This window comes from Rhinoraja longicauda, chromosome 23, assembly GCF_053455715.1.
Source record: "Rhinoraja longicauda isolate Sanriku21f chromosome 23, sRhiLon1.1, whole genome shotgun sequence".
Lineage (NCBI taxonomy): Eukaryota > Metazoa > Chordata > Chondrichthyes > Rajiformes > Arhynchobatidae > Rhinoraja > Rhinoraja longicauda.
In genome coordinates this window covers 20,414,347-20,441,599 of record NC_135975.1, presented here as the reverse complement: position 1 = coordinate 20,441,599, position 27,253 = coordinate 20,414,347, and the positions used below count along the sequence as shown (strand labels likewise).

Sequence of the window (27,253 nt, the reverse complement as noted above, 5' to 3'; positions counted from 1 at the left end):
AGCACGTGGTCAGTTTCCAGTTCATCCATTCCACTTCTTTACCGGGTTTACTGATGTATCTAGAGCCTTTGTGCTCTATTGCTCTTTGTCAAGATAAGCCACAATTTAACATCTCCAATTCAAAATCTGGAAACATGAAGCAATTGTTTTTGGACACTATTACAAACTTTTCTCGGATTAAACTAAATTTGTTTGCAGTCTTAATAATCAATTTACTCCTGAAATTAAATTCCTCAAATTCAAAGACTTCCCAGTTTTCATCTCAGTAATGCGATCCAACTCGACCTCCATCTCAGCTCATTTGTCACTGGAATCTTAATTTCTACATTTCAGACTTGATGTTTCTATTTCTTTTACCTCATGTTCCACCTTTCACATGGAGAAAGCACATGGTGACCAGATTCCTCCTCTTCGTTCCATATTCTAGGTCATAGCTCTCTCATCCATCCTCCTGTGCAAATGACCCACCTTGCTTTCATTTTCCCCATATTCTCAGTATTAACATTTTCTTCCTTGTACCAAAATCCCAACCTATGTTTAATTTAGTTTAGAGAAACAGACCCAGGTTCAATCCCGACAATGGGTGCTGTCTGTACGGAGTTTGTACGCTCTCCCCATGACCTGCGTGGGTTTTCTACGAGATCTTTGGTTTCCTCCCACACTCCAAAGACGTTTGGTTTTGTAGGTTAATTGGTAGGTCAATTTCACCGTCCGGCGCGGCCTGAAATAGGCCGCGGGATTTTTCTCTGCTCAGCGGGGGCTTCAGTGTCGGGAGCCACGACCGCCCGACATGCAGCAACAGCGGCAGCGACAGCGTGTTCGCCCGCCCCGGATCGTGGGGCTTGGGTCGGCCCGCTGCGGACCTTTCACCGTCCGGCGCGGCCTGGAACGTGGCAACGACACCAGCCTGACCGCGGGAGAGGACAGCAGGGGAAGGGAAAAGACATTCTGGCCTTCCATCACAGTGAGGAGGGGACTGGAGGAGACTCACTGTGATGGATGTTTCTTTTTTTGTGTGTTGGTTGGGGTTGTGTAATTTGCTTGTTTTATTGCTTTTATTATTGGACTATGGGTGACTAAATTTCGTCCAAAAAACTTGTTTTTTGGATGACAAATAAAGATATCTTGAATCTTGAATCTTCTTGGTATAAATGTAAAATTGTCCCTCGTGCATGTAGGATAGTGTTAATGTGCGGGGATCGCTGGTCATTGCGGACTTGGTGGGCCGAAGAACCTGTTTCCGTGTTGTTTCCCTACTATATAAACTAAACTAAACTAAGTGGGTAAAAGCATAAGAAATAGAAGCATGAATAAATCCTTTGGCCTTTTGACTTAGTGGGTGCCTCTCATTTCATCATATTTCATGAGAGCTTTATTTTGAGTAAAATGCTACAGTAATTATTTATTTAGTGCCCCTGTTAGTAGAACTGAAAAAGTGATGTGACATGTTAAACATGTGCTAGTTAATATCATCAGCATATCTTCCCATCTTATATTAATAATATTGCTCAAATTATCTTTTGAGGGGAAGCATAGAGCAAATGAAACATTAGTCAACCCACTTTAAAACTAGGATTAGAGCCTTGAGATCTTTGTTTTCCCAAAAATGATGAGATTGTGCATTAAACTGGAACAGATGCAGCAAGGTGTAGAAATTCCCATGATTTATCATAGAAACTCACACTGCACCAAATTGCATAGGTGTTGATGAAAAAAAAGAGAAAAAATTCACAGTGGTATGTTAGGGGTAGCTTCCCTGAGGTTAGATTCACATTGCATTATTCATAGGAGCATGAGTGTCTTAATAAGATTTTGGATGAGTTTTGAGCACCAACTTTATAGAAAAGTCCAGACGATAAGCATGTGTTCACATAAACTTTGAAGGGATTTCAGTATTATTGCACTGCTTAGTATGCAGCACTTAGTCAATAGCAACTGAGAACAAGATAGAATAAGGTTCACTAAAATAGCATTAACCTTGTAAGAATTAGTGATGTCAGAAGAGGTATTGAAGGTTCCTTATACAATATATATCAGAAGATAAACATTTCTTCTGTCCATTTAATATTTTCTCCAGGAGAAAATTAAAGTCTAACAAAACAGTTTTATTGTACACAATCTTTTACTGCAGATAATTCCAAGCTGCTATTTTAATTTTTTTAAACATTTTTTGTATGATCTTCTTTTAAAGACCTTGAATGTTAGAAGTTTTATATCCCTGATGTTTGGTAATAATAATAATAATAATATTCATTTATTGTCATTGCAACGAGTACAACGAAATTAAAACATAGCCAATCCTGACGGTGCGTAAAAACATATATGCAATAAATGCAAAAACAAATAAATACAATTATATTAAGTACAAAAGTTTTAACAGTGTTGCCTAGTGCAGAAGGTAGTGTTCAGTTCTCGTATGGCCCTGGGGTAAAAACTGTTCTTAAGTCTGTTTGTTCGGGATTTGATCGACCTGAAACGTCGACCAGAGGGCAGATGAACAAACAGACGGTGGCCGGGGTGGGATGGATCTTTTATTATTTTGCCTGCTCTACTGAGGCAGCGTAGGCTGAACAGGTGCTCCAGGGAGGGCAGTGACATAATTGCGTATCCAGGGCAGTGGCAATAACATAATTGCGTATCGACACAAAATGCTGGAGTAACCCGGCGGAAGACGGCAGCACCTCTGGAGAGAAGGAATGGGTGATGTTTTGGGTCGAGACCTTTCTTCAGGCTAATTACTCCAGCATTTTGTGTCTATCTTTGGTTTAAACCAGCATCTGCAGTTCCTCCCTAAACATAATTGTGTAGACTATTTGTCAAAGCATTTAAAGATATTGAGAAAACTGACGTTCAGTCCTATGCCTTGTTTTCTACAGGAGAAAAACCCCCATAAATAAGGTTGTTGATTTGTCTTGAATCTGTTGATGTTCTTGCCACCTATTTGGAGATGTATTCTATTCTCAAAACGATCTTGATTAGCAATGATATTATAAGAAAATAACTGCAGATGCTGGTACAAATCGAAGGTATTTATTCACAAAATGCTGGAGTAACTCAGCAGGTCAGGCAGCATCTCAGGAGAGAAGGAATGGGTGACGTTTCGGGTCGAGACCCTTCTTCAGACTGCAATGATATTATTGTCAGGTTAAAATCAAGTGAATGTCAATGAAGAAATGAACTGACATTGACCAAAAGGAGGCACTATTCGCTTAATATTTGATCTTCTTTTGCATTTCATATAGACTAAATTTTTATTTTGCCTTGCAACAGTTTAGTATAATATCATGGTCTCAAGTTTCAGTGCTGCAGTATCTTAATGTACAATTATGTAGTTCCGCAGAAGGGCAAAACCTAGGCTGTGAGTTGCCGATACCTTACGTTCCCGATGTCACCCAGAGCCACCTTGGTCGCTGCCATTCGGAGATGATGTCATTTGGGAAGGTGAGGGAGAATTCCCATAGAACCGTCATGCAGTTCCAAGAAAAGGACGGTTGGATAACCTTTGTGGCGACAATTAGCTCGTCATTTATTAACTTCTTCTCCATTGGCACCTCTTTTTAATTGACAAATGATCACAAGGATATCATTAGCATGAATCTGCTTTCTATGACGTAGCATGCTGGCCTACCATGCATTGTGCGACTGTGCGATTTCAGCCTGACGTGTCGTGTTCATTAAGCTCCAGGATGAAGTGAGTCTTTTCAGTAAAAAGGACACGGTTGCATCTCTAATAATAAGAGTGGGAAACCAGCATAAAACCAATCACATATTTGTCAATGGTGGAGCGGAATAGGATTATGCATTTCAGACAAGGATAGCAAAACAGTGTGGATGGTGTGCATAATCTCGGCAACAATTGTTGCCTGGGATGAAATGGTTCTGTTGTAGGTGGCTGCGGCATATTGCAGCTTTGACTGTGGTAATCCAGCTGCTAAATTGGTGCAATACATCAAATAAAAATATTAGCACAGCATTTGTTGAGGAAGATGAAGGGTTCCACATGGAGCGGTGCCTTGTTGCTGGTGAGATGACCCTGAGCTCGCGTGGCACAGCCGACTGTTGCAAGACTCAATCAATTAGCTCCTCGCCTCAAGACTGTTAAACTCCCAAACACTTTCTGCACTGTTATGCTTTACATACATCCCAGACAGGTCAGATTCACATTAGTTTGCTTTTGAAAGGAAGCCCTATGTATGATAGACGATGGGAGTTTGAGAATTTGGTCATGGAATAATAAACAGATGGTTGCAGGCAATTCTTTAACCAGTCATCTGAAAATGTGGACTGAATAGTTTCTGCTTTCAAAATGTTTGCAAGAACAGTGCTGGTAACCTGTAGCCTAAATGTGATAATCTGTGAAGCTGCCGGGGCTTGTATAACTCTTTGAAAATAAAGCAAACCATACTTCATGAAAATATATCCAGCATCTATTTTCCTTTCTGCAATGCACTTAAGCATAATGTACTTCTCAACTGGACACATAGGTAAAAAAGGATGGCTTGTATTTATATAAGACCTTTTGCAACCTCAGAACCTCTTAAAACACAGCTCACTAAACACAGTTTTTGCAAAGTTATAGTGTAGGAAACATGGCACCCAATGTACTCACTGCAATGTTAGATCAACAGCAATGTTTTTTCAATTGCTGTTCGGTTGGAGATAAATATCAGCCAGGACAAAATGGATCTTTTATATTTGTCTGGGAGGTCAGACATGTCCTTCATTTAATATTTAATCGCAAAGAGCACCACCAAATGAACAACACTCCCACATTACTGTTTTAGAGGGTCAGACAAAATTTTTGTGCTCAAAAATCACTGAAGCTGAGCTTGATCTCAACACATACCCATTTACCACTGGTCCTACCAACTGAACCATAATTGGTGTATTGGCCATAGTTGGTTGCTACTTGCACAGTGGGTTATCGTTGTAATATACCTACATATCTAAGTCACTGTCACCTTCTTTGTCGTACCACCTTTTCTCTTCACCCTTTTCTTTATCTCCCTCCATTACCATGATCCATATTAAATAAAAAGGTTTTAATATGGACTTATTAAGGTTTTGGTTTCTATTGGCTTCTGGAAATGGCCACATGGTTGGACAACCCCAAGGGGTGGTGAATCAACTCAAGGCATTTCTCTGGACTTAATATAAATCATAGGTATCCCAGATCCTAATTTATTAGACAATATATAATGTTACTGCACATGGAACATCTGTAGGAAATGTAACCTACTTACCTCAATTAGGTAGTGGTGAATTATATTTACTTAAAAACGATGATAATATTAGGGCGTTAAAATTATCTTGTTAATGGGTTACTCTGTCAGCGTCCACTCTGTCAATAAACGAGAATGATGAAACAATTCTTAATTAGGCTCTCGTAGAGACATATTTCTGTGGCAGAATTACCAGGAGGTTTGGTTGTCAGTGTAAGATGTATCTGTAAAGAAATGAACCTTTGTTGTAATTTGAGTCTGTAAGAAACCAAAACGGAACAGGTAGGCACCTTCCCTGGGCTGACATGCTTCACTGGCAATGCCTTGCTATATTCATGCTGCTTAGCAACACCATACTTAAAGCTATATTTAAAAAGATTCAAATACAAAGTGGAACATCATTCACGATGGCACCGTGTGCATCCTCTAGGGGTCATTTCTATCAACGATGCAGAAAATTTATGCACGGTTTTGATGCAAGAAAAAAGTTTAGAATTGGGGTGCATGATTCCTCCATGAATGTTAAACACTATGCATAAAAGCCTCCCAAAAAAGTAGATATAGTCAATGAATATTTGAATTGACATTATGAGTTAATGGTCAGGAAACATCAACATCAGCTGATGTCTCAATTCACCTTCAGTCGTAACCTCCACTCTTTCTTTGGTATTGGATTTATAGATATAAACATTACAATCAATCTTCATTTCAAGGTCACTGACTCCATTTTCAAACCATAAGTACGTGTCACACTATTTGGACACTTTTCAAATCATTACTGTTGTGGTTTTGTATTAAACAAAATAAACTACGTATTTATGACGATGCAAATCTTGTAAGGACCCTGTTTGCCCGTAGGTTTTTGGAAGATTCAATTACATCTCATGCTTCTTGTATGTAGCCATTAAAAGTATCACTCAGTCTCAAAGGTCCTCATGTACCTCTTAGCTTCAAGCCCTTCACTATCCTGCTTTTGTTCATGTATTTCTTAGTCACGTGGCATCCATTTACTGCTTTCTTCCATCCTTTTCCACCTCTAACACCATATTCGCAAGATTAAAAAGATTTGGGTGAATGCATTTCTTGCTGTCATTCTTATTAATAACCCTTTCCTGATAACTCTTTTCTGTATAACAAGAAACTAATTGACAATCATACAAAAGCACAATCTAGGCTGAGGAAGCATGGTATATACAAGTAATAGACATACATGCAACTCGATGTAATGGAAATGATTTTTTAATTTTGATTTTAGAGATACAGCGCAGAAACAGGCCCTTCGGCCCACCGGGTCCGTGCCGCCCAGCGATCCCCGCACATTAACACTATCCTACACCCACTAGGGATAATTTTTACATTTGCCCAGCCAATTAACCTACATACCTGTACGTCTTTGGAGTGTGGGAGGAAACCGAAGATCTCGGAGAAAACCCACGCAGGTCACGGGGAGATCGTACAAACTCCGTACAGACGGCGCCCGTAGTCAGGATCGAACCTGAGTCTCCGGCGCTGCATTCGCTGTAAGGCAGCAACTCTACCGCTGCGCCACCGTGCCGAAATGAGGGGTCGGAGTTTCTAGAAAATGGTCTGAATGCCAATTTTCCAGAGTGTGAAGCCGAGTCTTCTGTGCATCCTTCAGGAAATATGTTGGGGGGGGTGGGAATAATTTTGTGTTTATTTATTTATTTACCTTTTTTTCATATCAATTCCATGAGAATGAATTTCAGATTGTATCTCAAAATCACAGGTACTAATCTGTGAATTATTTAAGTGCAAATTTCTGTAACCTGTACAATGGGTTGTAACATTGGGGCTGTCCGAGTGTAGTCTACATATGTCTCGAACCAGTTTCAAGAGATTGACTGGAGGGAAATAGAGCTGTTAATTAATTTTGCCAATTCCCAATCACGAATCGGCAAAATCAATTCATGTAGCCCCCAATGCGGTACTGCTGGATGTGGTTTCACACTCATTGACAACAGCACTGTGTATTTCTTTTTTGCCTTTAACATATCACTAACGGAGGGATTGTGCACTGAAATTCACAACTTTTCACTGAAAGGCAACATATGAATTTTCCACATCATTGATTAACGTGACTGGCCTGGTATATAGTAAATGTGAAAAAAGTATAATGTTACTGCATGATATGATTGATCTGTTTTTTGTTGCCGTGCAGAGCCTGAGAAGATCCTCAAATTAACCAGACATCCTTTCCAGAGTGTTTAATTGTACATACTGTGTGTTCTTACACTGGAAACACAGAGCAGTCATGAATGAATATATTATATTGGTGTCGAGGGGAGTATAGAAATGAATTGAAGCAGGTTAAAATAATGACGTTACCAAACGCATTGAGTAATCATGGTGGTTGGATGAGAATGAACCTCAATAATTCATAATAACTTCAACTTCCGTACTTTGAACAATGACATACGAGTTCAGACTTGAGCACGGGTGAAAGAAATAACACATGCTTATCATTGTTTTAGTTTAGTTTAGAGATACAGCATGGAAACAGGCCCTTTGGCCCACCGTGTGCCAGCCAACCATTGCTCACCCGCACACTAATTCCATGTTATCCCAGTTTCGCATCATGTACACTAGGGGCAATTGGCAGAGGCCAATTATCCTACAAACCTGCACGTTTTTGGAATGTGGAAGGAAACTGGATCACCCAGAGAAAAACACGCAGTCACAGAGAGAATGCACAGCACCTTCGGTCAGGATTGAACCGGGTCTCTGGCGCTGTGAGGTAGCAGCTCTACAGCTCTGATACTGTGGTATGGGTGGGAGTGATACAAAATGGCAGCTCAGACGCAATCTACTTGCACCAGAAGCCTTGGCATTAATGAAAGTTCTCATGCAGAACTAATGATCGGAAAGGCAAACAATACTTTTGAAAATGAGGATTGGGTGTGTTGTGGGGGGGTGGGGGGAGTTTGAAGGGCAGTAATTTGCCTACCCAAATCAAAGTTAACTGAGAGCTACACAAGACAGAAGAATAAGATCTTTTAGTGGTGAGGTGATGGAGGGTTGGCAGAATCACTTTAGTCTGACATCTTTAGAGATCGTACAAAGTCTCAAACCTGGAACCAGATAGGAAAGGTCAGGCAAGGCCATCAGGGTTTACATCAGTGCGTTGAAGTACCTGTTGTTTGGGAGCTTCCTGGTCCAAGCTCCATTGTGGTTCTGCAGATGAGAAGATTAATTTCACATTACCAAATACATAAGATTTACCATTGTACCATTGTGTAAAGCAGGACTTTTGTGGAAAAGGCTTGCAGAAATTCCAAAGAATGCCAGCCAGTGCACAATGTGACTGTTAGGGCTGCGTATAAGAAATTGGCAGCAACAAAGTCAAGAGCTCTAACACTAAGCCTGAGTCACATGAATGATTCTGGTGTGAAAGGCTAGATTGATGGTACAAGCTTCTACTGATGGAATGTTAATTATCCATCATAGCATTTATTTTATCTTTTTCTGAGGGATCTAGGCATCACTGGCAAAGTCGGCATCTATTGCCATCATTACTGCTCCCCTGGAGGTGGAAGTCAACTGCTGGTTTCAATTGTTGCAGTACTTTGGTAAACATACACACATTCAAGTCAAGTCAAGTCAAATTTATTTGTCACATACACATACACGATGTTCAGTGAAATGAAAGTGGCAATGCCTGCGGGTTGTGCACAAAAAGAATTACAGTTACAGCATATAAATAAAGTTAATAAGTTACTATTAGTGTCGACAAAAATTTAGTCTCTGGGGTTATAAAAGTTGACAGTCCTGATGGCCTGTGGGAAGAAGCTCCATCTCATCCTCTCCGTTTTCACAGCGTGACAGCGGAGGCGTTTGCCTGATCGTAGCATCTGGAACAGTCCGTTACTGGGGTGGCAGGGCTCCCTCATGACATTGTAGTTTAGGGTAGGATAATGCAGGTTTCAGATCCAGTGACAATGAAGGAATGGTGAGATATTTTCAAGTCAGGATATTGGGCATCTTGGAAGGAAACCTACAGATGGAGGAGTCCCTGTGCACTTGCTGCCTTTGTTCTTTTAGGCGATGGAGTTTGTGGGTGTGGTAGTTGGTGTCAAAGTAGCCGAGAGGCATTGCTATGGTGCATTTTGTAGAAGGTACACAGTGTACCGGTGGTGACATTCACAAATTGTAAGGGTAATGGATGGAGTACGAATCAATTTGTCATTTTGATGCAGTGAAACACCTCAACTTAAAGAGGCAAGAGGATGTAGCCTCAGCAGGTAAAACTAGGCCCAGGATTACAAGTCAGAGTTATATTAGCCATGTAGATCCTAAATGGAACGTAATGCTAACAAACAACATGTGACAAAGAAGAGGCTTGTACAATATTGAAGTTGAGGAAAAGCATTGGGAGCACATCGTAAATGGCATCATTGCCATCTGTGAGAAGAATTAAAACACCACATCTTTAGAAAGAAAGTAGAAGTTAATGACCAGCAAATGACAGGCATATGTGGGTAGAGCAAATGTACATCAAGACGTTTGGTTATAGACAATAGACAATAGGTGCAGGAGTAGGCCATTCGGCCCTTCGCGCCAGCACCACCATTCAATGTGATCATGGCTGATCATTCTCAATCAGTACCCCGTTCCTGCCTTCTTCCCATACCCCCTGACTCCGCTATCCTTAAGAGCTCTATCTAGCTCTCTCTTGAATGCATTCAGAGAATTGGCCTCCACTGCCTTCTGAGGCAGTGAATTCCACAGATTTACAACTCTCTGACTGAATTTTTTTTTCCTCATCTCCGTTCTAAATGGCCTACCCCTTATTCTTAAACTGTGGCCCCTGGTTCTGGACTCCCCCAACATTGGGAACATGTTTCCTGCCTCTAACGTGTCCAACCCCTTAATAATCTTATATGTTTTGATAAGATCCCCTCTCATCCTTCTAAATTCCAGTGTATACAAGCCTAGCCGCTCCAGTCTTTCAACATATGACAGTCCCGCCATTCCGGGAATTAACCGAGTAAACCTACGCTGCATGCCAATAGCAATAATATCCTTCCTCAAATTTGGAGACCAAAACTGCACACAGTACTCCAGGTGCGGTCTCACTAGGGCCCTATACAACTGCTTACACAATGAGGTACATCTTAACACTTTCCCTGTGGCTATCAAACTGTACAAACCCTCCCCCTTCTGTTGTGGGGTAGACTGACTCCCCTCACCCCCCCTTCTCACCCCCCCTTCCCCCCCCCCCCCCTCTCTCCCCCCCCTCTTTCCCCCTCCTATGGGTATGTAGAATGGACGAGGCATTCAAGAAGCAAATCTTGCAAAGGATGGAGACCTACAAATTTTCGATTCTGCTGTAGATCAAATGGCAGGCTCCAAGACAGGGTACACTCTTGTAAAAAATGATTCATCCAAACCTGGAAGGGAAGGTGAAAGAAAGGTGGTTGAAACGATGCAAAATCATGCTCAAATAGAAGAGATTCAGATTACACGATAAACCTTGTGTGCTGACACCTGGTTGATTACAGATGAGAAAATAGGATACTGACATGTTTGTGGATGTGCATGTCCTGATAATAATCTTATAAGAGGTTGTGAGAGATTTAGAAAGTTTCATACAGACCACTTGATCTATCTGTAAGATATCCAAAGGTTTAGTGGGGAAGATTGTGAGTGTAAATATTCTCATGATGTGAGCCCTACAGTTATTGAGTTGATACCGATTGCGACTGGTGAGAGGCAAGAAATGACATTATTCAGACCTATTGAATATCTAGGATTAACGAAACCAACACCAGCAATTAATCTGAAGAAGGGTCTCGACCCGAAACGTCACCCATTCCTTCTCTCCCGAGATGCTGCCTGACCTGCTGAGTTACTCCAGCATTTTGTGAATAAATCGATTTGTACCAGCTTCTGCAGTTATTTTCTTATACCAGCAATTAGGTTAGTTTAGTTTAGAAATACAGTATAATGCGGAAACAGGCCCTTCGGCCCACTGAGTCCGCACCGACCAGCGATCACCCCGTACACCAGCACGATGGACAATTGAATTTTTTTCTATGGCAGCCAATTAACCTACAAACTTGTACGGCTTTAGAGTGTGAGAGGAAACTGGAGCACCCGGACAAAACCCACGCAGGTCACGGGGAGAACGTACAAACTCCGTACAGACAGCACCCGTAGTCAGGATCAACCCTGGGTCTCTGCCGCTGCAAGGTAGCAACTCCACCGCTGCGCCACCATGCTGCCCTCAATCAGCCGAACGTGTGATATATTAATGTTGTAAAACTAGATTAATTTACTTTCTAATGGGAATCGAATGTGTTACGTTTAAATAAGTGTGACTTAACTGGATGATATATCTTTGTGTGCAAGTGTACAGTTAGACAGGAACTTTACGTGCACAGACATCTTCTGGAATATATTACTCTGCATACTTTACATATTAGTCCTTACGAGATTAGAAATGCACAGGACCATATATTTACACTGGGTTCATCTGAAAGTATTGTTTTAGATCACACATTTCATGGTTATATTTATGAAGGGCTCATGTCCCCCTTTCTGGGATGTATTGTTTTAAGACCCAGGCTACATTGATAGATTCCTTGCGTCCATCCTTCCAACATGAGGGTCCGGCCATGCCATGCTCCATTTAAACTCCGTCAACTCCATTTAAACTCCTCGAGCTACAGAGTCATTCTATATGGAAACAGATCCGTCAATCCGCTGAGTCCATGCACTCGATTAAGCGTACTAACCCTACACCAATCCAATTTTATTCTTCCCATATTCCCATCAAGTTCTCCGGGATTGTAGAACTTATCTGCACTGGGGAATATTATCTTCCCATATTCCCATCAAGTTCTCCAGTATTTTACAACTCATCTGCACTAGAGAATACATTCAATGGCCATTTAACCTACCAACCGTGCGGGATGAAATGGGAGATAGACACAAAATGCTAGAGTAACTCAGCAGGACAGGCAGCATCTCTGGAGAGAAGGAATGGGTGATGTTTCAGGTCGAGACCATCTTCAGACTGAGTCAGGGGAGAGGGAGATACAGAGATAATGAAGTGTAAGATGTGAAAACTAAACAAAGGGGATGGAGATCAAGGAAAATGTAGATTTGATCATTGTTAACTAGGAAAAGTAACAACAAGGCAAACGGATAAAATGTAATTGAGGTCATTCAGACTGGTCGGAGAACTGGGAAGGGGCGGTGGATGGAGAGAGGGAAAGCAAGGGTTACTTGAAATTAGAGGTCAATATTCATACCTCTGGGGTGTAAGCTGCCCAAGCGAAATATGAGGTGTTGTTCCTCCAATTTGTGCTGGGCCTCACTCTGACAATGGACGAGGCCCAGGACAGAAAGGTCAGTGTGGGAATGGGAGGGGGAATTAAAGTGTTTAGCAATCGGGAGATCAGGTAGGTTTAGGCGGACTGAGCGGTGGTGTTCAGTGAATCGATCACCGAGCCTGCACTTGTCTCGCTGATATATAAGAGTCCATACCTGGAACAGTGGATGCAATAGATGGCAGCCTCGCCAACGGTCTGTCTGTCTTTTCATCTTTTTTGTTATTTTTAGTGTGTTTTTAAAGTATGTGTTAATGTTCTCTGGTTTGTTTTATGTGGAGGGTGAGGGGGGGGGGGGTCGGGGGGAACTTTTTTTTCAATCTCTTGTCTTGCCGGAGATGTGATTGTTTTCTGAATCGTATCTCCGGTCGCTCTGCGGCCTAACATCATGGAGCTGGCGGCCTTGCTCGAGTGATTTTGAGCCCCACCGTGGGGCCGTGGACTTACCATTGGAGCCTGCGATCCCTTGCCTGGGATCGACGCTCCAACTGCGGCCTGCAGATTTCAACATCGAGGAGCTCGCAGTCTCGGGTAGAGACCGATGTCGGGAAGCTCCAAAGTCGTAGAAGGTTCGACCAGCCCCAACGCGGGGCCCGATCACCTAACGCGGTGAGCTGAGATCCCCCTGGTACGGGGAGCTTGATTGCCCCGACACGGAGGACCCAACCGCCGACTACGAGAGTGAAGATCGTCCCGTCAACGGAAGGCTCGAGGCCTCTGACCGCGGGAGAACAAAGAAGGGAAGAAGATTGAACTTTTTTTCGCCTTCCATCACAGTGAGGAATGTGGAGGAGTCACTGTGGTGAATGTTTATGTTAAAATGTATTTTGTGTGTTCTGTTGCTTTTTTTTTGGTATGACTGTATGGCAAAACAAATTCCTCGTATGTTGCAAAACATACTTGGCTAATAAAGTATGATTATGATTATGATTAGATGAGATTGGAGGAGAAGCAAGTGAACCTGCCTCACCTGAGAAGACTGTCAGGGTCCTTGGACAGAGTCGTGGGGGCTGGTATAGGGAGCGGTTGCAGGGGAAAGTACCTGGAGAGGGGGTGGCTTGGGTGGGAGGGGACAATAAATGGTACCATCCCATGGAAACCCAGGCACTCATAGGAGAACTTGTAAGCTCCACACTTTCGGCACCAGAGGTCAGGTTTGAATGTGGGTGACTGCAGCTGTGAGATGGCGGTGCTACCTGCTGCAGCACTCCAGACACACACATCATGATTCAGATTCCTCTGCAAATGTTATCTTAAGTTCTTTGTAACTCTAATGATAATCAATATTTCTTTCCATACAATCAGTCACAGCCTCATTGCTGTGTCATCCATTTTTGCTGAATCATGTACAATCATGTATCATACAGATAAAAATGAAATCAGAAATGATTCCACGGGCTGGTAATTGATTTCCCACACCCACCATCTCTTCTGAAAAGTACTGAAATGGACTAATCTTCTTAGTTCATTATAGTGCTAAGTAAGAAGGCACTGACGGCAGAAGGGATTATTGCAAAGACTGAATTACGAAATTGGAACATTTAAGCCATAAATATGATGTTCTTTGCGCATATTTTGTGCATGCAGGGTTTTGTAACTGGAACCATATGGCTCATAAATGTGATTTTTCTTTAAAGTGATTATTGCAAAGAAATACATTTAACAATAAACTGAGGAAACAAATATGGCTGACATACTTGTTCTATTAAACTCATAGCAATGATGTTCATAAGTGTATCTCTTGTTTGTTTTGTTTGTAAGAGTTACTTAATTCTATTGTAAGCAATCTTAACAGTATTACCACTGTTAGTAAACTTAATTCAATTCTTCATGCATGTTCTTATTTGCAGATATTTGCAGCTCTATTTAAAGCTGGTACAAATGATTGCATTTGTGAATTCAACAGGGTGCGAAAAGGTTGTTCAGAGTCCAACAGCTTCACATATTTGTCTTTTGCTATTTGTCCCAAATGACAGATCGTATGAATGGCTGTTGTCCAGCTCTTCTGCAGGCAATAACGTTCACTTATCCGAAAAATACTATTAGTAAATGAATGATTTTCTTTTTTTGCTGAGGACAGAAATGGTTCTGGGTTCCTGCAACTAAAAGGACTGTAGAGATATGATTTGTGTGAGAACGAAAGGAAAAAAAACATTGGGGGGTTTTTTCGTCACAGAAAATGCTTGAAAAGCTCGGAAAGTCAGACAGCATGTATGGAGAGATGAACAGCATTAATGTTTAAGATCAACAATTTTTCTCAGAATGAAGTTCAGATTTCTAGCAGCTGTTTTTTTTGTTTTGCTTTTCCATTTATATGGTGTTTTCCATTTCAGAACATCTCAAAGTGTTTAACAACCATTGAAGCATTGTGGCTGATGTGATGTTGGAAACTGCAGCCAACCTACACAGCAAGTTCTCAAAAATATTGAGATGATAACTCTGATCATATATATTTTGAAATGTGGGTTGAATGATAAATATTGAGAGTCAAAGAAGAATGTCTCTGCTCGCCTTCAAAATAGTGCCTCAACATCTTCTATTTTCACCTGGATGCCAGTTTAATCTCATCTGAAATATTTTAGTGCGTAAGATTTGATGTGGGACTTGCGTCCAGAACCTTCTGACTCAGAGTCAAATATACTCCCATATAAGCCACATAAGTCCCATATAAGCCACTGATATATTGCAGTATATCGTAATGGATCTGGGAAGAAAATCAAACACAAAAAAAATAGATACTGTGTTGATCTTTGGAGGACTGAAGTCTTATTTTATATGTTGTTTAGCTTGCAACAGAAGGTGGAATTTTCTATTTTCACCACTATGGAACATAAATCAAAATATGTCCATAGACTCCAGAGTGTGTTTGCTTCATGTTGTAATAGTAAGTGGGATTGTTCTGCAGAACATATTTCTGAATGATGATTGTCCAGTGCTGCCAATAACAGTAAATGACACAGAGGGCTTATTTAGTACTGATGTGAGAGTAAAATCTTGGCAATATCTACATGCGCTGAATGACTTCCTCCTGTAGATCTTCTCCCTTCCTGTGTACTGTGTATTAGCAGATGTGTTGTTAGTGTCAGGAATTATGTTGATAAAGCATCATACGGTTATGTTCGCCAAACATGATTGTGCTGAGATTGCATTTGGAATTAACTTGTAATTCATCTGAGTTTACCTCCACATGCTGTAAAAATATCCACCATTGCTCTTCATGCCCACAGTACGTGCGTTGTTTACACTGTAACACACAAACAGCAACGTTCATTTCCATGGCACCACAATTACAATATTTCCTCAGGCACTTCATTGCAGTGCTATCGAGCAATTCTATGTTGAGCCTTACAAGCTGTTGGGGCCAATGATAAAAGGCATGGTAAAAAAAAGGCAGCCTGGTGGTGCAGGTGGTGGAGCAGCTTGCTTACAGTGCAAGAGACCCGGGTTTGATCATGACCTCGGCTGCTGTCCGTGTGGAGTTTGCACGTTCTCCCTGTGACCATGTGGGTTTCCTCCAGGTGCTCTTGTTTCCTCCTGCATCCCAAAGCCTTGTAGAGTTTATAAGTTAATTGATCTTTGTAAATTATCCATAATGTGTCGGGAGTTGATGAGAAAATGGGATAACATAGATCTCGTATGATTGGATGGTCGATGGTTGGCATGGATTTGGTGGGCCCGAGGGCTTGTCTCCATGCTGGGCCTTTACACTAAACTAAAGTTTTAAGAAACATCTTCATGAAAAAGAATGTCATGGTGAGGTCTACGGGTTCTCTGTGGGTGCTGAACAGGGGTTACTGACACCCTGTACGTTGGGAGACAGGTGTCATGGAAGAGGATGGATTGGCTCATGATGCGAGGCTGCAGACATCCTTTCCCCAGTGTGAATAGAGCATTTTGCCATGCCTTCTCTGCTTGCCTACTTACCCCTCCATCCCCCACCCAACACCCCACCCCCACCCCCCTCCCCGACTCCAAGCCGCAACATGTAGAAAGGAACTGCAAATGCGCGTTTAAACCGAAGATAGGCATAAAAAGCTGGAGTAACTCAGCTGGAGTAACGCAGGCAGTATCTCTGGAGAGAAGGAATGGTTGATGTTTTGGGTCAAGACCCGTCTTCAGACTAGTCAGGGGAGTAAACGAGAGATATGGACAACGATGTAGAGAGATAAAGAACAATGAATGAAAGATATGGAACAAAGCAATGATAATAAAGGAACAGGCCATTGTTCGCTGGTTGTTGGGTGAAAATGAGAAGCTGGTGCGATTTGGGTGGGGGAGGAATGGAGAGGGAGGGAATGCTGGGGTTACTTGAAGTTAGAGAAATCAATATTCATACCACTGGGCTGTAAAGCTGCCCAAGCTAAATGTGAGATGCTGTTCCTCCAATTTGTGTTTAGCCTCACTCTGACTATGGAGGAGACCAAGGACAGAAAGGTCAGTGTGGGAATGGGAAGGAGAATTAAAGTGTCCACCAACCAGGAGATCAGGTAGGTCCAGGAAGACTGAGCGAAGATGTTCAGCGAAACGATCGCCCAGTCTACGTTTGGTCTTGCCAATGTATGAGTCCACAGCTTGAACATCTGATACAGTAGATGAGGTTTGGAGGAGTGCAAGTGAACCTCTGCTTAACCTGAATGGACTGTTGGGGTCCCTGGACAGTGTCGAGGGAGGAGGTATAGGAAAGGTGTTGCATCATCTGCGGTTGCTGGGGAAGGTACCTGGGGAGGGGGTGGTTTGGGTGGGAACCAGGGAGTTGTGGAGGGAGCAGTCTCTGCGGAAGGCGGAAAGCGATGGAGATGGGAAGATGTGACTAGTGGTGAGATCCCAATGGAGGTGGCAAAAATGTCGGAGGATTATTTGTTGCATGCGACGGCTGATGGGGTTGTCAGGCAGCTGGGTTGGGTCAAGAAGATCCTGGAGGGCTGAGCATAATCCCTCCCTCATACAGTGAGTCGGTGAGGCCGACTGGCAGCCACTCTTCCCACATGCTCTTGCTCTCTCCTCTGATAGCTGTTTCTGTGGTCTCCCTCTCACACACTGTTTCTGTTCAGTTCTGACTTGTGATCAGTTTGGGTTACGAGCAGTTTTAAGGAACAGAAACCTTGCCGTAACCTCCAGTCTTCCCACATTAGAAGAACTGGAGCCAAGACATTAGCAACAAAAGACACAGTCACAAAAGGCAGAGCAATTATATTTGGGAATGATCACGAAGCATGAATTTGAGGGGTATCAAAAGAATTGGAGGAGGGCAGATTAAAAAGGGAGATGCCAGTAAGACCAAGGAGACATTTAGAAATGGACAAGAGAATTTTAGAATCAATCAATTGCTTAACCAAGATCCAATGTAGATCCACGAACACAAAAGGTTATGGGTGTATGGGAGCTGAAGTGAGGAAGGATCTGTGCAGCTGAGTTTTGAATGAACTCAAATATGCAGAGAGTTTCATGAAAGAAATCAACCAGCAATGAAAGGTCTCAGCAGCGGATGAGTTGTGCAGGAACAGAGCTGAAAGAGGTGAGTATAGGCAGTGTGAGCGAAGGCACAGATCTGTAGATCTGGGAAGAAGGCAGGAGAATGCGGGTTGGAGGGAGAGATAGATCAGCCATGATTGAATGGCGGAGTAGACTTGATGGACGACACCTATCGCTTATGACCTTAAAGGTGCAAGTGGTCTGCTTCTGTTTCTGATAGTCAATGGGGCAAGAGATGGAGTTGGTGACCAGGGACCAGTGTTTAAGACGAGAACTGTAGAAGATGAAGTTTGATGTTCCCATCATTTAGCCGTACTTTTATTATTTTTCAAGGTGTTATAGATTTCAAAATAGTGGGTTGGTGCACTTTGGCATGAAACAAAGTAGTGAGCTCTCTCTCTCTCATGAACGTACTTGCTGTATTTCCTGAGCTCTCCCCACCACCATGCTGCTACATGCATTCAACGATCATTTTCCAAATAGAAGCAGGATACATTAAACTGCTGTTAATATTTTAGAGGCAATTACAACTGCACTCCTCTTAGCTCATGTTCTTTAATGTGTTTGTGCTATGTATGAGGTGGTGAAGGGGAAATCTCTTGTCAAAGCTCTCCAGTCACCTGCTTCCGTAAATGGCTGTGAGGTTGCTGCCTCGCTTGAGCTGCAAGTCCCCTTGGTTGAGAACTGATATTCAAAAATACACTTGCAGCGAGTCCATGCATCCCCAGACCATCGCGCAAACCATCCTCCCTTCAATTGACTCCATTTATACCTCACGTTTCCTCAGCAAGGCCAGCAGCATCTTCAAGGACGAGTCGCACCCTGGTCACTCCCTCTTCTCCCCTCTCCCATCGGGCAAAAGGTATAGGTGTGAAAACGCACACCTCCAGTTGCAGGGACAGTTTCTTCCCAGCTGTTATCAGGCAACTGAACCATCCTACTGCAACCAGAGAGCAGTCCTGAACTACTATCTACCTCATTGGTGATCCTTGGACTATCTTTGATTAGGCTTACTGGCTTTACCTTGCACTAAAGGTTATTCTCTTATCGTGTAGGAAAATAACTGCAGATGCTGGTACAAATCGAAGGTATCACAAAAGGCTGGAGTAACTCAGCGGGTCAGGCAACATTTCCTGAGATGCTGCCTGACCCGCTGAGTTACTCCAGCCTTTTGTGATTCCCTTATCATGTATCTGTACACTACGAATGGCTCAATTGTAATCATGTATTGTTTATCTGCTGGCTGGTTAGCATGCAAAGAAACGTTTTTCACTGTACCTCGGTACTCATAACATTAAACTAAACTAAACTGAGCCTGTGGTTCCTTAAAATGAGGTACTGAGATGTTAAAATTATTTCAGACTCCTTTGTTGACTGATTTTTCGCTGGCTGAAGTGAAAGGTTTTCTATCTCGTGACCATCCAGTTAAATTAAGTCGATATAAATTTGTCTTCCATTTATTCACCCAGCACTGATTTAAACTGTTTTAGAAATGCATAGTAGCTTAATTTAAACTCCCAAAAATTAGTAGTTTAGGCAGATAGGATATTGACATTTTCAAAACCTCAAATCCGATTCCAACCAAGCTCAAAGAAAACAACAATGGAGGCACAATGGGAAATGGGCAGCCAACATGCTTGGATCAGACCCTTCTTTAAATATGTTGACGAGGGTATGTGCCTCATTGTATCTATATCGATAACTGATTCTGTTTGGGTTTCCTGGTCCTCAGGAAATTTGACAACTGAAGGGAAGATGGAAGATCTTTGCATCGATATTTGTTGCTAGATGGAGTGTGTGTGTTTCTGTCCTGCTTTCACTAGACCCATAACTCAAGTCTGCCTATATATCGTATCCTCCCACCATCTACCCCCCTCATCCCACCACTACCATCACTCTTTCTAATATAGATCCCTCGTGATGTGATCTATCCCAGGGAAAATGTAGTCTCAACATCACTGAATCACTGAACACCTTCCCCCATTACATTCACGGTGCTCAACAAAGCCCCCACCCTTCCTCCCAATTCACAAAACATGCCTGCAATGCTCCACAATCCTATGTCCCACTGTCCTGCTGTTCCAAGCCATGGTTTGCTCACAACTCTCCTCACTCCCTCTATTGCAACAGCAGGAAATGTACCTTCTCTTTGACCATCGCTATTTTCACAGCATCTCCCATGTTCTATGTCTCTCCACAATCACCGACTATATCTTTCATTTCCCTTTCCCCAGACTCTCAGTCTGAAGAAAGTTCTCCACCTGAAACGTCACCTATTCTTTATCTCCAGAGATGCTGCCTGACCCGCTGAGTTATTCCAGTGTTTTGTGTCTGTCTTCGGTTTAAACGGGCATCTGGAGCTCCTTCCCACACACAAGAAATCTACCAATCAGGATTGATCAAAAGCATAGAAACCTGTAGCATAGATAGAGGTCATCTAAGCTATCGTGCCTTTCAGATGTTCTGTGCCACACGCCCGCCTATTGTTTTAGTCCTGCATGTTCCACATTCTCAAGGATCTATCAAACTCCGTTTAAATTGCATTTTCAGATACAGTGGTTTTTGATTCTGTCAACCTGATTGAAAAAAAAATCCTTTCCGTTAGATCTTTCGCCAATGCTTTTAGACCTATGACCTTGAGTTGTTAACCCACTCACTCGAGGGAACAGTTTTTGTATCATAACCTTTCATTGCTCAGAGAACCTTTACATTCTCTCTTCCAAGGAGAGTAGTTATAGTGTTTCTAACCTAACCTCTCTTCAAAACTAATATCCCTCATCCATAGTAAATCTTCTGCACATCCCTTTTGGGTGGGAACTCCCTTATAGAACAGCCACATGTACAGTGGAGTCAAAACTGCATAGGAGTCAACTTGAAAACAGCCTTAACCACCAACTGCCACTCAAACTCTTATAAATCCCTCTGGTGAATATTAAGGTGAGAAAGTAGATTTTGAGTTTGCAAAAAATGTATAAACTGGATGATTGCAAATTGGGAACCAGATTTACAGTGGTCCTAATTATTTACTTTAATGGTTGATTTGGTTCTATGTGGACAAGGGATAAAGAGTTTAGTCGCAAAATGGAAAATGTGAGATTCTTAATGGCTTTTCATGTTCTGTGTTTCTTCACCTGCATTGATATATTTCCATTTTTTTTGTTCAAGTATTGATGGAGGCCAAGATAGCAAGTGTAATTTTAAATACTCAGAGTTTATATTACTTTTTTATATAATGTTTCTATTGTCAAGAAACATTCATGTCAATGCGAATCAAGATTTGCCACCAGGTAGCTGGTCTCAGGTGAAATCCTTATTCTTCCCATCTGACTTCAAGAGCAAAAAGAATTTCAAAAATAGATGAAGAAGGCTTGTCATTTCCTTCTGTTACAAATAACCTGTTTTTTTCCTCAAGATCTGGAACTGCAATTTACAAGCAATTGCAATTCGATGAACACCATTTTCAGTGACAAATTGACCTCAAGATATTCTAAGTTAGCTCACATGACGTACAGGTATATAGGTTAATTGGCTGGGTAAATGTAAAAATTGTCCCTAGTGGGTGTAGGATAGTGTTAATGTGCGGGGATCGCTGGGCGGCACGGACTTGGTGGGCCGAAAAGGCCTGTTTCCGGCTGTATATATATGATATGATGATATGATATGATATGAAAAAAAAAGTGCCAGAAATAACCTTAAAGGAACAGGATAATTTGAACTTCAACTCCCCCTCCCATTCCCAGTCTGACCTTTCTGTCAAAGGCCTCCTCCAGTGCCATAGTGAGGCCCACCGGAAATTGGAGGAACAGCACCTCATATTTCGCCTGGGCAGTTTGCAGCCCCTTGGTATGAACATCGACTTCTCCAACTTTAGATAGTTCCTCTGTCCCTCCCTTCCCCTCCTCCTTCCCAGATCTCCCTCTATCTTCCTGTCTCCACCTATATCCTTCCTTTGTCCCGCCCCCCTGACATCAGTCTGAACAAGGGTCTCGACCCGAAACGTCACCCATTCCTTCTCTCCCGAGATGCTGTCCGACCTGCTGAGTTACTCCAGCACTTTGTGAAATAAATACCTTCGATTTGTACCAGCATCTGCAGTTATTTTCTTATACAGGATAATTTGACACCACCCCATTTTAGCAGTTAAACAGTGCAACATTCTCCAGAAGGAAGAATAATCAATAGATCATGTCATTGAGTTTAAAACTTTTGATTTACAGCATGAGAATTCAACCTTAGTTTTGTCATTTAAAAACAATGTAAAGTATCTGATCTAATAAGACAGTCAATCCAGGGTTCATTGTCTTTTAAGTCCAAGCTCTTGTACAGTATTGATAAACCACCAGCATGTAATGAAAAAAAATAATGCGCTGTTGCCTTCATTGACATGAATGCAACTCAGTGGCCCAGTAAGAGTCATTTCAAGTTCTCTTAAAATGTTTGTTTCGATCTATAAAAAAGATCTAAGAATGTAAAATTAAAACAAAACTAAATATGGGTGAGAGATTTTAAGGCTGGCGATACACATCACCGGTAGGCAATTCTGGAGAGCAGTATTCAGTGTGAATTGATAGGTTGGGAAACAGATGCTGAGAATGCTGTTTTAATCAAGAAGTGTATCAATGGTGCAGCTAATGTAAGAGACCTTGTCTGCCAAGTTTTTTTTGTCAAATTTTAATAAATGTGATTTTTTTTTTTACAAATCCCTCTTTATTTCTTCCTATAAAATCCTCTGGGTGAAACGGTTATTGGAGTGAGAAAATGAAGATGAAATTGTTTACCATATGTTTCAGTCATGTTTCAACATGACTCCAGACAAGGATTGATTTATCCAGCTGGCATCCATCATTATCAGACCTCCTGTTAATGTGCAGCCCAGAGTTATTTTTGCTGGGCATGTCAGAAAATGAACTTTACAGGAAGAAAGTAACAAAATCGATTAATTATATATTGTTGTAATCAATTAATTATAGGTTCTTGCAGCTAAAATAAATAAATCACTTTACTGCAATGTATTTCCTCAGATTTATCTTCTATTCAAGTTTGGAATAAAAATCGTGTTGGATCTTCAATCTTATGTAAAATGAAAAATCCCTTGAGTAAACAATATCACTTTGACTGATTTGGATCCCACTATTGAGAGAGCGATGGCATTACTATAGAGAATGGAGGTGTTATGCTCTGACCTGACTACATTGAATAATGTAGAAACAAGGAACTGCAGATGCTGGTTAAATACACAAAGGGACACAAAGTGCTGGAGTAACTCAGCAGGTCAGGCAGCATCTCTGGAGAACATGGAGAGATGACAAATAATGGTTCAAATTTTAATTGGATTACTTTCGAACAATGCAATTTACTGAAAGTCAGGGATTTGTATGCTTTACTTAGATTAATGAGTTATGTGTGTCGTATATGGCATCAAGGTGTCGTTCTGCATTCTAAGCATATAAACAAGAAATCTGTATTGTTTTAATAGTACTTAATGGTGGAATCGAGTTTATTCACTTTGCTGGGCAAAGGAGAGAGAACGTACTGACTGATGCCGATACGTGACTTTCTGGTCCATTGAATTAGACTTGCTCGGTTACAAGATTCACACAGGCCTATCATGATAAGGGAAAAAAATACAACCAGAATTGCACGGGCTTATTAAAATGATCACGAAGCAAGGGGAAATTAAAATGTTTTTTTCTTCATAATGGTCTTAATTGGTTTCCAATTTACACGCATAATACGTTTCCATGCAAGGTTACCCTTGTATTTTTAGTTTATTAAATATTTCAGTGCCAGTTTTTAAGCACAGAAAGGAATGAATAATTTAGAGCTCATATGATTCCCATCAAATACTTACATCTGCAAGGTCTTCTTATTTTTAGTTACCATCCATTTAAAGTATGTATTTTCAATTGTACTTGTGAACAGTAGCCTACAGAGGTTTATTATTCCTCAATATTCTACATAGCAGAAGCTGATAGTTAACTTACAGCATAAAAGGCTGCTGCATTTGATCAGTGACCTATCCTAGACAATAGCTGTAGACACTAAATTAAAAGATGTAATTTTTTCACACTATATTTAGACTCTATAGATTCAGCATGGAAACAGGTCCTTTAACCCACTGAGTTCACTCTGATCATCGATCACCCGTTCACACTAGTTCTATGTCCACTTTCGGATCCACTCCCTAACACTGGAGGCGATTTAGAGAAGCTAATTAACCAACAGACCTGCACATCTTTGTGATGTGGGATTAAACCGGACTACCCAGAGGAAAGCCATGTCACAGGGAGAACGTGCAAATTCCACAGTCAACATCCGAGGTCAGGATCAAACCAGAGCCCTTGGCACTGTGAGGCAGCAGCTCTACCTCTGTGCCACACGCATTATTCTTGTGAATAACTCCAGAGTGACATTGGCATCACACTACTATGTATCTTGCCAGAGCTAGTGATAGTTCTGTGTTTGTATCACTAAGTTTAGAAGCGTACTGCTACTGGGCGGCACGGTAGCGCAGCGGTAGAGTTGCTGCTTTACAGCGAATGCAGCGCCGGAGACTCAGGTTCGATCCTGACTACGGGTGCTGCACTGTAAGGAGTTTGCACGTTCTCCCCGTGACCTGCGTGGGTTTTCTCCGAGATCTTCGGTTTCCTCCCACACTCCAAAGACGTACAGGTATGTAGGTTAATTGGCTGGGTAAATGTAAAAATTGTCCCTAGTGGGTGTAGGATAGTGTTAATGTACGGGGATCACTGGGCGGCACGGACTTGGTGGGCCGAAAAGGCCTGTTTCCGGCTATATATGATATGATATGATTAGCAATATGTTATGCCCAACATTCATATCCTCTGCATCCTGTTTTAGAAGAATCTTTTTGATGAATAATAATATTCAGGTGCAATATGTGGGTCTGAGAAACATTTTATTTGTGTCAGTTTCAAGTCTCATTAATGTTGAAATTAGTTAAGCTATTACACATATGGTTTGTGGCCTTACCTGGGACTTTAAAGTAAGTAATAGCCTTGGGCAGTTGTAGCTCCAAGGATTCTGGTTTAGAAATGACTGTGTTTATTATCAGTCCAGAGAGATATGTGGGTAGTCGAGACCCAGAGGTGTCTGTGTACAGTTAGGTCTCTTACTGTTGAAGCAAGTGCCTTTTAAATGAGATATGAATGCATTGTCATTGAGCCAAAATGTTGGGGCTGCACCCATCTGTTCACCACCACCTTTTCTGTAGCTGATAGGAGTAAGCAGTAAATATGGTCTTGTCAGTGAAGTGCATATCCTGATAATTATTTTAAGAAAGAGCCAAACTGGTTGTTTCTATTAAAAGTTTTTGTTGCACTTATTGCAACATTTCTCATTCAATCAACATCACTGAAGCCAATTACATGTTAAGTAAACTTATTATTGTCTGTGTTCTTTGCGTATACACTGCTGGCTCTCCATATAGAAACATAGAAAATAGGTGCAGGAGTAGGCCATTCGGCCCTTCGAGCCAGCACCGCCATTCGATATGATCATGGTTGATCATCCAAAATCAGTACCCCCGTTCCTGCTTTCTCCTCCATGTCTTCCAATGGCGATGTTGCTTCAAAGGTCTATGACCCAACGCTGTGATATCATGAGGTTATGACAGGCGATGTATAAGTTTAGGTTTATTATGTCACACGATGCAATCCTTGTTTCTTGAAGACTCTTTAACACACCCCCCCCCCCACCCCCCCCCCCCCCCACCCCCCAACTGCAGAAAGCTAACTTGCTGAAACAGTCTGACATTTCTATTTCACCCACCAGTCAGTTGTTAAGCCTTCGCGAGTGAAGCTGCCGACTAACACTCAGTGTAAAATATAGTGTCTTGGGTAGGTGGAGACGGGGCAGCCTCCAAATGCAACATTGAAGCACAGTAACGGCAATACTGCCAGAAATGCCCCCAAATGTGTCGCCCCGTGCAATCTCTAGACTGAAAAGCGGAAGATTCTGCAGAGGTGAGAGCAAAAAAAAAAAAACAACACAATTCCCAGCATGTATTTTGTTCTTATTGCCGATGGTTACAATGAATATTGCAGACAGCAACAGAATGCGGGTTGATTAAAGCATTTGACAGTCCCGCTGTCTGTGTCTTGTCGCAGCGCACTGGGCGCTGGGATGTTCATTCTAGCTGTCACACTGCATGTAATTTGATCTCTTGCGTTATTGATTTGATAGTCTGAAGGTTTCACTGCTGTATACATCATCTGTTCTTCCATCTGTAAGGGCACTTAAGCCCAAAACGGGTGTTGATTTTTTACTTTGGTTGAACTTGGTAGTGGAATGCCGTACGCTGAAATTAATATATATATAATATATATATATATATATTTAGTTTTGGATAAATTCATTCTCTTGGAATAAACATCATCTTCGTTTGCACTAGTGGAAAGCATTGTATGCCGCTTATCTAAACGGTGCTTCCCAAGTCTGTACACATTGAACCCTACAAAGTGGCATACAAAGTGTCGTGGATTGGCCCCGGTATATCATAATAATGTGTCAAATGTCTTATGCAGCATTTAACAAACAACAACAAAGCTAACCATTTAATCCGTCTGGGGGTTTATTCTGGATGTCCCGGAGTTTGTAACACAAGCTTGCTTGCTTGCCACATCTTGGAAATGGGGTAAATTACGGCAGGTGATGTCCCCGGCGCGGACGCGTTAAACTCGTTGATATCCAGGAATTATATAACTCACGGCCACTCAGTCCCTGCTCCTCGCTGCCTGCAGTCGTCTTCAACACTAGATGGATGGGTTGTGATCTCACCTCGACTGCACGGGAGGGTGGTGTGTGGGATGATGGTGTTGCTGCCAGCGAGAGGCACACAGAGAGAGGGAGAGAGAGAGGGTCCCGCCGCTTAACTGATGGGCTCAGTGATGTGAATGAAACGGAGTGGGTCCGCTGTGGAGAGGGGAGGGAGGCAGGGATAGAGAGAGAGAGAGAGAGAGAGAGAGAGAGAGAAACTCGCCACAAGCCGCCGCCGCCGCCCAAGTATCTGTCCCACCTGACGTCAGGAAAGGATTTGCCCGAACCGTTTTCCCAATCCCGGCTTGAAATATACAAGCGAGCCGAGCGGGGGGGGGGGGGGGGGGGGGGGGGGAATGTGAAGGCGCTCAGGCCGGGGGGTTGGGGGGCGGAGCAGCGGCAACAACAGCAGCAGCAACAGCAGCAGCA

The 27,253-nt window shown here is 42.1% G+C and overlaps 1 protein-coding gene across 5 annotated transcripts in view; it reads left to right on the top strand.

The window, feature by feature from the left end:
- tafa5a (TAFA chemokine like family member 5a) overlaps positions 1-27,253 on the top strand; it is a 570,061-nt gene that overhangs the window by 114,203 nt on the left and 428,605 nt on the right. The gene's annotated exons all lie outside the window — the stretch shown is intronic.